The following is a 13,231-nucleotide window of genomic DNA, read 5'->3' as shown; positions in this document are numbered from 1 at the left end:
CAATAGAATTCGAGCTTCATGAGGGCAGAGAGTCTGTTTCATTCGTTGCTGAATCCCCGGTGCCCAGTGAGCAATAAATATGAAGGACGGGAGGGAGCCATTTCCTTAAAGTTAGTGACTGGACTCCTGAGCCCCGCTCTGCCTTGTACATCTTACCGTTACAGCCCTTAATGACCACGCTTTTTGAAGATCCTTAAAGTTTTAAAAGATTCATATACAGAAGTGGTCCCTAAACTCTTTTCGCTCTCATCACATGTGTGGGCTATGACAGTCTTCCATCAGTAACAGAGGCTGACAAGGGCAGTGATATTGGCTAGTAAGCACACACCGCATTCCCCGCCTGGCATTATTAGGATCCCCGAGGGAGGCAAGGGGTATAGTTTGAAGCTGTTCCCCAGTGATTCCAGAATTCTGATATGTGCGCCCCCACCCCCAACGCCTGGTTAAGAATTATGGGTGTTTGGGTCGACCTCCCTAACTAGACCTTGAATGTCCCTCAGGGGCCCCTGCTGTCTCACTGTTTTTGTATCTGTAGCATCTAGTCCCAAGCCTGGTACACACTGAGTGATCAGTAAAAGTTCATTGCATGAATGGATGAATGAATTGATATTATAGAGATGGTATCTTGCTTCTTTTCATTCTCCCCAGCGGCTTTGGGGCACGCTTTCTATAGACTTCTAAAGGAACTGTAGAGGGACCCCGAGCTGGAAGTAACATTAGAGATCACTCTGTTTACCCACTGCCGCGTAACACATCACCCCCAATACTTAGTGGTTTAAAACGACAGCAGTAATGTATTATCTTTCGTGCTTTTTCCTGTGGGTCAGGAATTTGGGGACAGCCCAATTGGACAATTCTGGCTTGGCTCTCCCATGCAATTGCAGATAGTGGCATGTGCTGGAACAGCTAGGGACCAGCGCAGCTAGGGGCTGCCTGCCGCATCTCTCTCCATGCCGTCTCAGGACCTTTCCATGTGGTCACTTCATGGGGCTGGTTTGGGTTTTCTCAAAGAATGGCAGCCTCAGGTATCCTACATGCAGCTCACAGCTCCAAAGACAGGTGTCCCGAGGGAGAGCCAGGTAGAAGCTGTGACACCTTTTCTAACTCCATCTTGGAAGTCATGTCTGTTGCAGTCTGTTAGTTAGAAGCAAGTCGCTATGGCCAGCTCATTCAAGAGGATACAAATTACACTTCACCTCTTGATGGGAGGAATGTCAAAGACTTTGCAGATGTGTTTCAAAAACACCACAGAGATGCCCAGCTTACCTCTTCATTCTACACTTGAGACCCCCGAGGTCTGAGGGGGAAGGACCTTGCCCAGAGCCACCTGGCCTGGCATCGGCAGAGCTGGAGCTCAGTCCAGACCCTGGACCTTTGGCCAGCCTGCTTGGAAGTGATCTCACTTTCCCTTCCAGCCCTCCTTCCACATTATGACAGGGACTGCCATTCTCTGGGAACCTTGCATTTTATCTGAGCCCTCACCAAGTTTAGGTAATGTTTAAACAACAGAAGACCTGGGGAGACTCAGTAAGCCTGGTCCTCAAGCAGTAATTCTGCTGGAGTATTCTGCCTCTTTCCAGAGACCTCCATAGAAGCACAGACTTTCACAGATTGAAGAGTTTGTATCACTGTCCCAAATGCCCAGCCCCCAGCCCTACGTGAAGTGCTGACACTGCCCAGCCACAGGGGGAGATACAGCGGCTGAGTGGGTGAGGGTTTTAAAATGCGTACCCCCAAATACTTGTTTTTACAAAGTTAAATAAGAAAAATTAGAATTTGGTGGCAGAGTTGAGAGAATCAACCCAACATCACTGAAGAGATTCTTAAGATTTTAAAATTATAGCTGGAAATTCTAAACAGGATTTTGCTTAAGCTTGGGTAAAATGCATCTGGGTATATGCTTTAGCCAGCATTGTAGAATATTTTCTTAGGACTTTATTGCTTTCTTGTCCTTCCTTCAGAAATGCCTTATGATGAGGTTGGGGATAGAGGAGAAAAAAGGGGAGAAAAGGGAGTGGACAGTTTTTTTTTTTTGTTTTTTGTTTTTTTAATAAATTTATTTATTTTATTTATTTATTTTTGTCTGTGTTGGGTCTTCGTTGCTGTGCGCCAGCTTTCTCTAGTTGCAGCGAGCGGGGGCTACTCTTCATTGCAGTGCGCAGGCTTCTCATTGTGGTGGCTTCTCTTGTTGCAGAGCACGGGCTCTAGGCGCACGGGCTTCAGTAGTTGTGGCATGCGGGCTCAGTAGTTGTGGCTTGAGGGTTCTAGAGCGCAGGCTCAGTAGTTGTGGCGCACAGGCTTAGTTGCTCCACAGCATGTGGGATCTTCCTGGACCAGGGCTCGAACCTGTGTCCCCTGCATTGGCAGGCGGATTCTTAACCCCTGTGCCACCAGGGAAGCCCGAGTGGACAGTCTTTAACAAACCCTTACTTCCTGCTAGGCATGATGGTAATTCATTTCTACACTTCCTGGCCTAATAGTACAGGCTCACTCCTGCCCCATACTCAGTGGATAATATGACCTTGGGCAAGTACTTAGCCTCTCTATACCTCAGCTTCCTCCTCTGTAGGACAGAAATGATTAATGCTTTCTACCTCAGGGAATTGCTGTAAAATTAAATGAGATAAAGCCTGAAAGATGCTTAGCAGTGGGACTTCCCTGGTGGCACAGTGGTTAAGAATCTGCCTGCCAGTGCTGGGGACACAGGTTCAAGCCCTGGCCTGGGAAGATCCCGCATGCTGTGGAGCAGTTAAACCTGTGAGCCACAACTACTGACCCCACATGCTGCAACTACTGAAGCCCGCGCAGCCTAGAGCCTATGCTCCGCAACAAGAGAAACCACCGCAATGAGAAGCCCGAACACCGCAACGAAGAGTAGGCCCTGCTCGCCGCAACTAGACAAAGCCCTCTCGCAGCAATGAAGACCCAACGCAGCCAAAAAATTATTAAAAAAAGAGATGCTTAGTGTAGCATGCAGTCAGGACTCTGTAAATGCTGGCTCTGATTATTCCCCCAAACCACCTTTCCAGGCAGTTGTCACATCACCATTTTGTAGACGAGGACTCTGTGGCTAGTGAGGTGCCCAGCTCCAGGGACAGAAGCTGAGCGACCCCAAGCCCTTGCTGTGTCACCGCACCATGCAAGACTCCAGTCGCTCAGTCGACATGCAGTAGCGGTGGGCACAGGGGCTCTGGAGGCCTCGCGACCTGTAGGGCCCCCGTGTCAGTGTCCCAGAGCAGGGCCATTTGAAAAGGCAGGGCCAGGAATCCACTTAAGAGGCTCTATAAAGAGCAGAGTGGCAGAGAATGTTCCAGGCAGAATAAACAGTCTCATGAAGGCCCTGAGGTCAGGAAGAGCTGGTTTGAGGAATTAAAGACCAAAATGGGCCAAGAAGAAAATGGAAATGAGACAAAAGGTCGCAGAAGGAGGCAGGGCCAGATCAGTGCAGGATGTCAGGGGCTGGTGTAGAGTTTGGATTTTGCCAGATGTGGAATGGAAAAGCATCAAAGGTTGAATGAAGCAGGGGAACCACATGACCCAGTGTCTGATGTGCAAACATCACACTGGCCCTTGTGGAGAACACAGACTTGGGTCGAGGGCAAGAGGGGAGCAGGGAGGTGGTGAGGAGACGCTACTAGGGGTGCAGCTGAGAAATGATGGCGACCAGGTGGTGCACGTGGAGGGGATAGGGGGCAAGTTCAGGCTCTCTTCTGCAAGTAGAAACGACAGGACCCGGTGACGGATTGGACGTGAGCAATGGCCCCAGGTTTCCAGCTTGAGCAGCCTGTACAGCGGGTGATGGCCCCAGGTTTCCAGCTTGAGCAGCCTGTACAGCGGGTGCCGGCCCTGAGCTCAGGGAGGCTGGGGGAAGCAGGCTGGTGACTGGACGTGTGAAGTTGGAAACGCGGGGGAGATGTCCAAGGGAAAGGCTAAGTAGGCTGTTAGGCTGCACATCTAGAGCTCTTAAGAGAGGCTTGGGGCTCTGTGGGAATCATCAACACAGACTATTAAGGCAAAGGGTGAGAACCCCCAGGGGGCAGATAGAGAAGAGGACAGCAGGCCTGGCCCTGGTGGGGGGGTGAGGGAGGCGTCACCAGGGTCCCTGACAGAGGTTAGGAAGTGGCCCGACAGGCCGGAGGAGGCGCAGCGGGGGTGGGGCCTGCAGGCCCTGGAGGAGAGTGGTCTGAGAAGAAGGGCGTCCATGGGGACCCTGCTGTCTCCTCCCACCTGGTGGCCTCCCAAAGCAGGACTCCCCGCCGCCTGCCCCCGGGGCTGCATGTCTCTGGCCCCGTGGGTGCAGAGGCCAAGACCCTGCCCGACTGCCTCTGAAGGAAGCCTCACTGGGGGGCCTCTCTCGGGCATCAGGTCCTGCCCTGGCAGGAGACGGGTTCCTCTCTGGCGACTTTGCTCTGGGGGTGTCCCTAAGGGACTAGATAGAGCTTGGGCCGGTCCCCAGCAGGCCGCATGTAGCCAGGACCAGCTGTCCTGCCCTTTCCCAGCTTCTGGGAATGTGCTCAGTCCGGGGCCCTGACTTCTTTACCTGCCTCAGTGCCTCTGTGGGTCTGGCTGCCCATCACAGAGAAAAGCCGCTTCCCTCTGAGTTTGAGGAATGCCAGCTCAGGAGGCCTTGGTATTTCCATCAGGTTTCCACGGCCCTTTCTTCCCTCGGAGAAGCCTTAGAAAGCATTTTCCCCACCCCTCGGGAGGCCTGTCCCAGGGCACCAAGTCCCACTCTGTGCTCTGTGTCCATTGCAAAATGGTCTGCTTTCTTATTTGTATGGTCTCTGCAAATATTTAATTTATAAAAAAGAAAAAAAAAAAAAACACAGGAAATGACCTTTCTGGTATATTTGGAAAGCAATTTGGTGCTGTCATGGAATCTGCCTGAGCGATGAGGTCTAAAAGCTGCAGACTTGGAACAGACCATGTAGCTCTTGGCAGAGGTTGGGGCCTCTTCAGTTTACAGAGCTGGGGGGAGAATAAAAACAGAAGGGAGAAGACCGAGTCCCGTGGGGAAACCCGACAGCGCCCAGGGCAGGCACCTGCGAGAGCGCAGCCTCTGATCCTGGGCCACTGAGGGTCTGGGAAGCGGAACATAAGGGCTCTTCTTTTTCCTCCCAGGCATTCAGGGTCAAATACCTCACCCTGGGAAGGCCCCCAGACCTCCCGAAGATGAGGAAGGGCAAATGAGTGTCACTCTTGAGCATCGCATAGGGCCCAAACTGAGATAGGAGGTGGTAGATCACTTAGACCCAGATGGGCTGTTGACTCTGCCTGGGTCACCCTCTATCCAGCTTTTCTGTAGATCTCAGCCCTAGGTCACATCCTTAAGGAGCCTTCCCTGACCATACAACCTTAACTGAACCGTCCACACACAGAGAAACCTGTTCTCTTCTTCCACAGCACTCATCACAATCCACGATGATAGATTCGTTTACCTGTTCAGTGCCTCTCTCTCTCTCTCTTTTTTTTTTAATTGAAGTATAGTTGAATTACAGTATTGCAGGTGTACAGCAGAGTGATTCAGTCACATATATATATGTTCTTTTTCAGATTCTTTTCCATTATAGTATATTACAGGATACTGAATATAGTTCCCTGTGCTATACAGTAGGTCCTAGTTGGTTACCTATTTTATGTATAGTAGTGTGTACCTATTAATCCCAAATTCCAAATTTATCCCTCCCCCCCTTTTCCCTTTGGAAACCATAAGTTTGTTTTCTATGTCTGTGCGTCTATTTCTGTTTCATAAATAAGTTCATTTGTATCATTATTTTAGATTCCACATATAAGTGATATCATATGGTATTTTTCTCTGACTTCTCTTAGTATGATAATCTCTGGGTTCATCCATGTTGCTGCCAATGGCATTATTTCATTCTTTTTTATGGATGAGTAGTATTCCATTGTATATATGTACCCCATCTTCTTTATCCATTCATCTGTCAGTGGACATTTAGGTTGTTTCCATGTCTTGGCTATTGTGAATAGTGCTGCTGTGAACATAAGGGTGCATATATCTTTTTGAATTATAGTTTTATCTGGATATATGCCCAGGAGTGGGATTGCTGGATCATATGGTAGTTCTGTTTTTAGTTTTCTGAGGAACCTCCATACTGTTTTCCACAGTGGCTGCACCAACTTACATTCCTAGCAACAGTGTAAGAGGGTTCCTTTTTCTCCACACCATCTCCAGCATTTATTATTTGTGGGCTTTTTGATGATGGCCATACTGACTAGTGTGAGGTGATACCTCATTGTAGTTTTGATTTCCAGTGCCTTTTTCTGTTATCACATTGTAAATGTCTTTTTAGTCTCCATTGTATACCCCATACCTGGCATAGTGCCTGGCATATAAAAAGTGCTCAGTAAACAGTGAGCGGATGAATGAATGAATGAAAGAAATGTCAGGACTGGAAGAGATTTAGAGATCATATTTCAACCTCATTATTCAGATGGGGAAAAGGAAGCTGTGGGCTCACCCTGCTGTAAGGAGATTGAGCCGGACCTCTTGGCCACTGTTATAATGCAGGGCTGCACAGCCTTTGCTCTCCCCTGGAATCTAGACCATCTTCTATTATTTAGTCATTCATTAAATATTCATTGGGCTTCCACTCTGTGCTAGGCCTTTCGGATATAGCAGTACACATGTCAGCCAGGGCGCCACTTTTGTGGGACTTATATTCACTCAGCACCATAAAGCACAAAAGAAAGAAGTGTAAGTTTTGGCCTTCTATGCACCACTAAACAGAGTAAAAACAAAGAAGTTGAAAGAAAGTGTCAGTAGGACAGTTTTACTGATAAGTCACCCAGTGAGAATGGACCATAGTAATGACTTATTAATCGCGCGCCTCTTCCCTTCCACACATCTTGTCCGACTCTTTCCGAGCACATTGTCCCATTGCCTTTACAAGAGCCCCCTGAGCAGGAGGTGTTATTGTGAGCCCCACGTTGCTGAGGAGGAAACTGGGATCCAGAAAAATGAAGGCAGTTGTCCAAGGTCTCCAAGCTAGTAAACAGGGATGCCGGGCTGCACGCCGGCACTAGATGCCTCCTTCCAACCGCACACCCCCTGAGAGATTTGTCCTGTCGCTGGGGACTCCCAGGGGTGCAGTAAGGTGTGGGAGGAAGAGCTCTGGACCAGGAGGTCGGACTCCTGGATCAAGAACTTTGGGCAAGTCCCTCTCCCTTTCTGAACCTCACTTTCCCGAGCTATTAATGACAGGCTTGTCTCCATGAGCTCGGGGAGCCCCTTCAGTTTGATGATTCCACAAATGGTTTTGAGATAAGTGAAAAAATTAATTAAGGTCGATCTCCAACTCATGCCTCATAACAAATAAATTTCAGATCAATCAAAGTTTTACATACGAAAAATAAAGCCATGAAAGTACAAGGAATAAGCAAGGGAGGATTCTTTACTAATCTCAGAATGGGGAAGACATTTCCAAGTATGATCCAGAACCAGGAAACCAAAAGGTAAAATATGGATCAGTTTGACTACATGAACAGAAAAAATGTGCATGCGGAGAAATGTCAGAAATAAAGTCAGAGAATAAATAACAAGTAAAAACTACTTGTAACGCCTCTGAAGGCAAAAGACTAATTGTCTTAATATTGATATATAAATAACTCCTACAGATCAGTAAGAAAAAGGGCTACAACCTAATAGAAAAATGGGCAAAAGGATTTGGATAAACAATGCACAGAAAAGGAAATACACATGGAAAGCTGCTCGGTTGCACACACAGGAGCAGTACAAGCTGAAGCAGCGGGGGACCGTTCTCACCTTTCGGGTTGGGGGGAAAAGACTGTTGATGAGGATGGTGCCGCCAAGTGCTCCTCACATACGTCCAATGGGAATTAACTGCTGTGGAGGAAAATTTGGCTCTAGTCAATTTTTAAAATTTACATATCCTTAAAAAAAATTTACATATCCTTTAATGTGGCAACTCTACTTTTTTTTTTTTTTTAATTTTTTTATGGCTACTTTATTTATTTATTTATTTTTGGCTGTGTTGGGTCCTCGGTTCGTGCGAGGGCCCTCTCCAGCTACGGCAAGTGGGGGCCACTCTTCATCGCGGTGCGGGGACCGCTCTTCATCGCGGTGCGCGGGCCTCTCACTATCGCGGCCCCTCCTGTTGCGGGGCACAGGCTCCAGACGCGCAGGCTCAGCAGTTGTGGCTCACGGGCCCAGCTGCTCCGCGGCATGTGGGATCCTCCCAGACCAGGGCTCGAACCCGTGTCCCCCGCATCAGCAGGCAGACCCTCAACCACTGCGCCACCAGGGAAGCCCCCGGCAATTCTACTTTTATGGCAACAACCCCAAAGTTTATCACTCAAGAAATCATTAAATTGGTCTACAGCAGTGAGACAGCACACACCATGCAACCAATTAAAAAAAAAAAAAGTTATCTTGTAGTATAAGGACTTTGGGTTTGTTTCTAGAGTTTTTATATAATCAGTGCTGCGGTGGCTTCAGGATGATCTGGAATTGTTTCCAGGAAGTATTTTTGAATGAAAAAAGCGAGATGGAGAACAACTTTTTGTTTTAAATAAAAGAAGAAGGAAGGAAGGGAGGGCAGGAGGGAATATGTTTGTTGCCTGGATTATCTTGGGAGGACACAAGAAAGTGCTTGCCTGGTGGGGGGAAGGTGTCTGAGTCCAAGGAGGCCACTGAGCTCTTACTCTTTTTCCTTTCATACTTTTTTTTTTTTTTTTGGCTGCGTTGGGTCTTTGTTGTTGCGTGCGGGCTTTCTCTAGTTGTGGTGAGCGGGGGCTACTCTTCGTTGCGGTGTGCAGTCTTCTCATTGCGGTGGCTTCTCTTGTTGCGGAGCACAGGCTCTAGGCGCGCGGGCTTAGTAGTTGTGGCATGTGGGCTCAGTCATTGTGGCTCGCGGGCTCTAGAGCGCAGGCTCAGTAGTTGTGGCGCACGGGCTTAGCTGCTCCACGGCATGTGGGATCTTCCCGGACCAGGGCTCGAACCCATGTCCCCTGCATTGGCAGGTGGATTCTTAACCACTGTGCCACGAGGGAAGTCCCTCCTTTCATACTTTTTGAGTTTCATACCATGCACATACATACTCAAAAATGAAATAATTTAAAAATAAAGTGAATGCTTTCCCTGAAAAAAAAATACAGAAAATTTAAAAATCATTCATAATTTAATTAAGTAATATTGATATGTGATCATATCATTGAGATTCTTCATTTAGCAATCTATGTGAACAATCTGTGTGAACAATCTATTTCCCCCTGTCTCTTAAAAACTTCACAAACATTTTAATACCCGAATGGTATTTCATTTGGATACAAATTAGTTAAATATGTATATATTTCTCTATTGTCCATTTAGGACATGTGACGTGCCCATTTAGGAGCTCATTTTGGTGTCTTTAGTTTTTGACTATTACAAGTAATACTGTGATGAACTTCTTTGAACCTTTATCCTCATGCACAACATGGATTACGTTCTTAGAAAAAAGTATTATAAGCTGACTTAGTGGCTCAAGGATATGAAAAAAGGTGAGGTTTCTTGATGTATCATGTTAAGTCACTCAGAGAGGTCCTGGCGTTTATACTCTCCTTAACAGAGTCTGAGAATGACCGTTTTCTGATGCAGCTTCCAACTCTGAGGATTCTTTCTTATATTTCCCCATTTGCTGTTGACTTTAAGAGCAGAGAGTGAGGGAAGAATACAAATGTTGAAGAAAAACGAAATCGTGTGCTTGTGCTGTGTGTCAGAGAGCTCCCCAGACGCACCCCACCCCCAGGCCTGTCTTTGGAATTGGTCTTCCCTGGGGGGATGGGGATGGCAGCCGGAGCACACTGGCCACAGTTGGTGTTTTGCAGCATTGGCTTTTGAACTTGGTACGCTTCCTTCTCCGAGCCAGGAAAGTCAGCTTCCTACCCTGGGCAGCCTGTAAGGTCAGCCAGGCAAGGGCAGGAGCCAAAGCGCCAGGGTGTCAGTTCCAGCAGGAAGCTGGCCTTTTAGATGGAGCCTGTAACTCCATCCATCCCACAGTGTCAGATGCTAGAGATCCTGGACCAGAACATCAGCACAGCCATCTACAGTGGACAGAGGCCTTTCCCACTGGCCAAAGGAGTGAGTCACTTTATGGTTTCCACAGATAGGGAAAGAGGGATGGAGGGAAGATAGACAGACAGGTAGACAGAGAGATTCAGATTTAATTTGGCGAGTAATTATTTAGTACCTGCTCTTTGCCAGGCCCTGGTTGAGAATCTGAGGATGGAGCAGCCAGAAACATATGGTTCAGCTGCCAGGATTAGGCCTTTCAGTCTGGCCTGGTGAAAATCCAGACAGGAATACCAGTTCTCATAGAGCCAACGGTCTAGCTGGAGGAAAAGGACTGAGGAGAAGGGGCTCGGGAGCTGGCGTGGCCTGCCCAGTGTCTCTCCTTCCCACCAGCAGGTATGGGTCCGCCTGAGACCTTCCCAAGTCGTGGTTATAAACTCACCTCGCAGACCTCAGAGGCTGTTGTGGCAATTTAGTAAGCGAGGTATGGAAAACATGATGACTTGATAAGTGTTACCTTTACGATTATTGTTAGAACCGTCATCATAATTTTTGTTCTGTGTTACTGCTGTTATTGCAACAGGCCACTGCCCTGTTCTCAAGCTTTGAGCAGTTTCCCCAGAGGGAGAGTGTAGAAGTGAAACTTCTGTGACCTACAGAAGAGCCACCTCTGGGACTTCAGAGAGTTCAGAGGTTTTTTTGCTGAGAAAGAGCCGGAAACACAACTAGGGCAACTTCTTTCTCTCAAGGCCGCTTAGAAAAATAGGCTCGGTGCGCCCCCTGCTGGAGCTGGGGGGCTGCCTTAAACAGAATTCTGGGCCTGCCTTTATTCTGTTTTACAGATCTGGTGATGGAGGCCCAGAGAGGGGCAGTCTTGCTCAAGGTCTGGTGGCAGAGCCAGGTTCATAGCACAAGGTCACGTCTCTTGTTCTTTTCTCTGTCTACTACAGGACGCCTCCCTGTCTCCCCTGTCTGATCTTTGAGTGCCCCTAATTTATTCTTTAGGTGTCTCTTCTGAGCTAGGTGTTGTGGGGAGATGTGGTCCAGCCCTCCATAGCGGCCAGCCCCTCTTTTCACACAGCACTCACACGCACAGACACACACACACTAGTTACTGAGCCCCACCCTGGCTGCTTTCCAGCTGCTTCCTGCCAATGTCAGTTACTTTCTGAAAGCGTTGAACAATAACTTGGGCTTATAAAAACTCCTACCATTATAAAAATTTAGTCTTAGAAGTGAAAGTTCCCCTTAGACACAAAGTACCACACTTGGCAAGGTTTTTTTTCTTGTATCTGCTATCTTTCCCCATAGAAACTGGGTTTTCTTTCTTTCTCTTTTTTTTTTTTAATTGAAATATAGACTTACAATGTTGTGTTAATTTCTGCTGTACAGCAAAGTGATTCAGTTATACATATATACATTCTTTTTTCATATTCTTTTCCATTATGGTTTATCATAGGATAATGAATATAGTTCTCTGTGCTATACAGTAGGACCTTGTTGTTTATCCATTCTGTACATAATAGTTTACATGTGCTCACCCCAACCTCCCACTCCATCCCTCCCCCAATCCCCTCCCCCTTGGCAACCACCAGTCTGTTCTCTATGCTTCTGTTTCATAGATAGGTTCATTTGTGTCATATTTTAGATTCTGCATATAAGTGATATCATATCGTATTTGTCCTTCTGACTTATTTCACTTAGTATGATAATCTCTACTTGCATCCATGTTGCTGCAAATGGCATTACTTCATTCTTTTTTATGGATGAGGAGTATTCCATTGTATAAATGTATCACATCTTCTTTGTCCATTCATCTGTCAATGGACATTTAGGTTGTTTCCATGTCTTGGCTATTGTGAATAGTGTTGCTATGAACATAAGGGTGCATGCATCTTTCTGAATTATAGTTTTGTCTGGATGTATGCCCAGGAGAGGGATTGCTGTATCATATGGATCGTATTAGTTTTCTGAGGAACCTCCATACTGTTTTCCACAGTGGCTGCACCAACTTACATTCCCACCAGCAGCGTAGGTGGGTTCCCTTTTATCCACACCCTCTCCAGCATTTGTTATTTGTTGACTTTTTAATGATGGCCATTCTGACCGGTGTGAGGTGGTACCTCATTTTAGTTTTGATTTCCATTTCTCTAATAATTAGCAACATTGAGCATCTTTTCATGTGCCTATTGGCCATCTGTATGTCTTCTTTGTAGAAATGTCTATTTAGGTCTTCTGCCCGTTTTTCGATTGAGTTGTTTGTTTTTTTGTTGTTGAGCTGTATGAGTTGAAACTGGGTTTTCTTTAAGGTGTTGTTTTGCAACCTGCATTTTGCAATTAACAGTTTATCTCAGACACTTTGCCATCAGTACAGGTCCATCTGGTGCAGGGTATTTTTTTGTGAATACTTTATAATTTGTTTAATGCCTAGCCTTTTGAGGGACATTTGGGAGCTTCCCTATCACTGACCTAGGATGTGCAGTAAACATCCTCATACTATAAAGAGCATTGGCATTTGCCTACGTGTGTCTAAAACCGGAATTGGCTGGGCCCATCTCACCTAGAGGACTGTGAGCTCCTGGTCAGGCCAGTGGCTTAGACCCCCCCGTCCCTCGCTAACTCAGGGTGTGCCAAGTGGCCAGAGTCCACGGCCTGACTTGTGTGATTTGATTGCCTTCAGGAAATCATAGGTGCTCAAAGAGAGATACTCGTATTCCCCTAGCAGATTAGCCTTTTAAAAAATATATATAATAGCAATACCCATTGTTGACAAGGGTGCAGATAAACAGGCAATCTTACAGGCTGCTGGTGGGAATATAAATAGGAACAGAACTGAATTTATGTTTTATTTCCTCATCTTTTTCTGTTATTATAAATACCATTATGTCATTCAGGAAAGCAACTTGGAAATGTATCAAAAATGTGTCTTAAATATTATTTCACCCTTCCCTTTAGCTTAGCAATTCTACTTCTAGGAATATACTCTAAGGAAATAATTAGACATAGCACAAATATTTACATAAAGACCTAGTGCTGTCCATAGTGATGGAAAATGGGAAAGTGCCTCCATGTTCATTTCTAGGGGACTCATCAAATATATCATGGTGCATATACAAAAATCATCTAGAGGGAACCTTCATGACGTGTTTTAGGGAGTTTCAAACAGTAAGCTATAAAATACAGTGTACTATAGTATGA

General features: G+C 46.5%; 1 protein-coding gene across 5 annotated transcripts in view; it reads left to right on the top strand.

Annotated features, from left to right (window-relative positions):
- Positions 1 to 13,231, top strand: part of PKIG (cAMP-dependent protein kinase inhibitor gamma) — a 107,948-nt gene that overhangs the window by 84,173 nt on the left and 10,544 nt on the right. The gene's annotated exons all lie outside the window — the stretch shown is intronic.

The sequence above is a fragment of the Balaenoptera borealis genome (genome assembly GCF_965194805.1).
Source record: "Balaenoptera borealis genome assembly, chromosome: 16".
NCBI classification, from domain to species: Eukaryota; Metazoa; Chordata; class Mammalia; order Artiodactyla; family Balaenopteridae; genus Balaenoptera; species Balaenoptera borealis.
The sequence above is the reverse complement of the archived record's forward strand: the minus strand, read 5'-3'. Positions and strand labels throughout refer to the sequence as shown.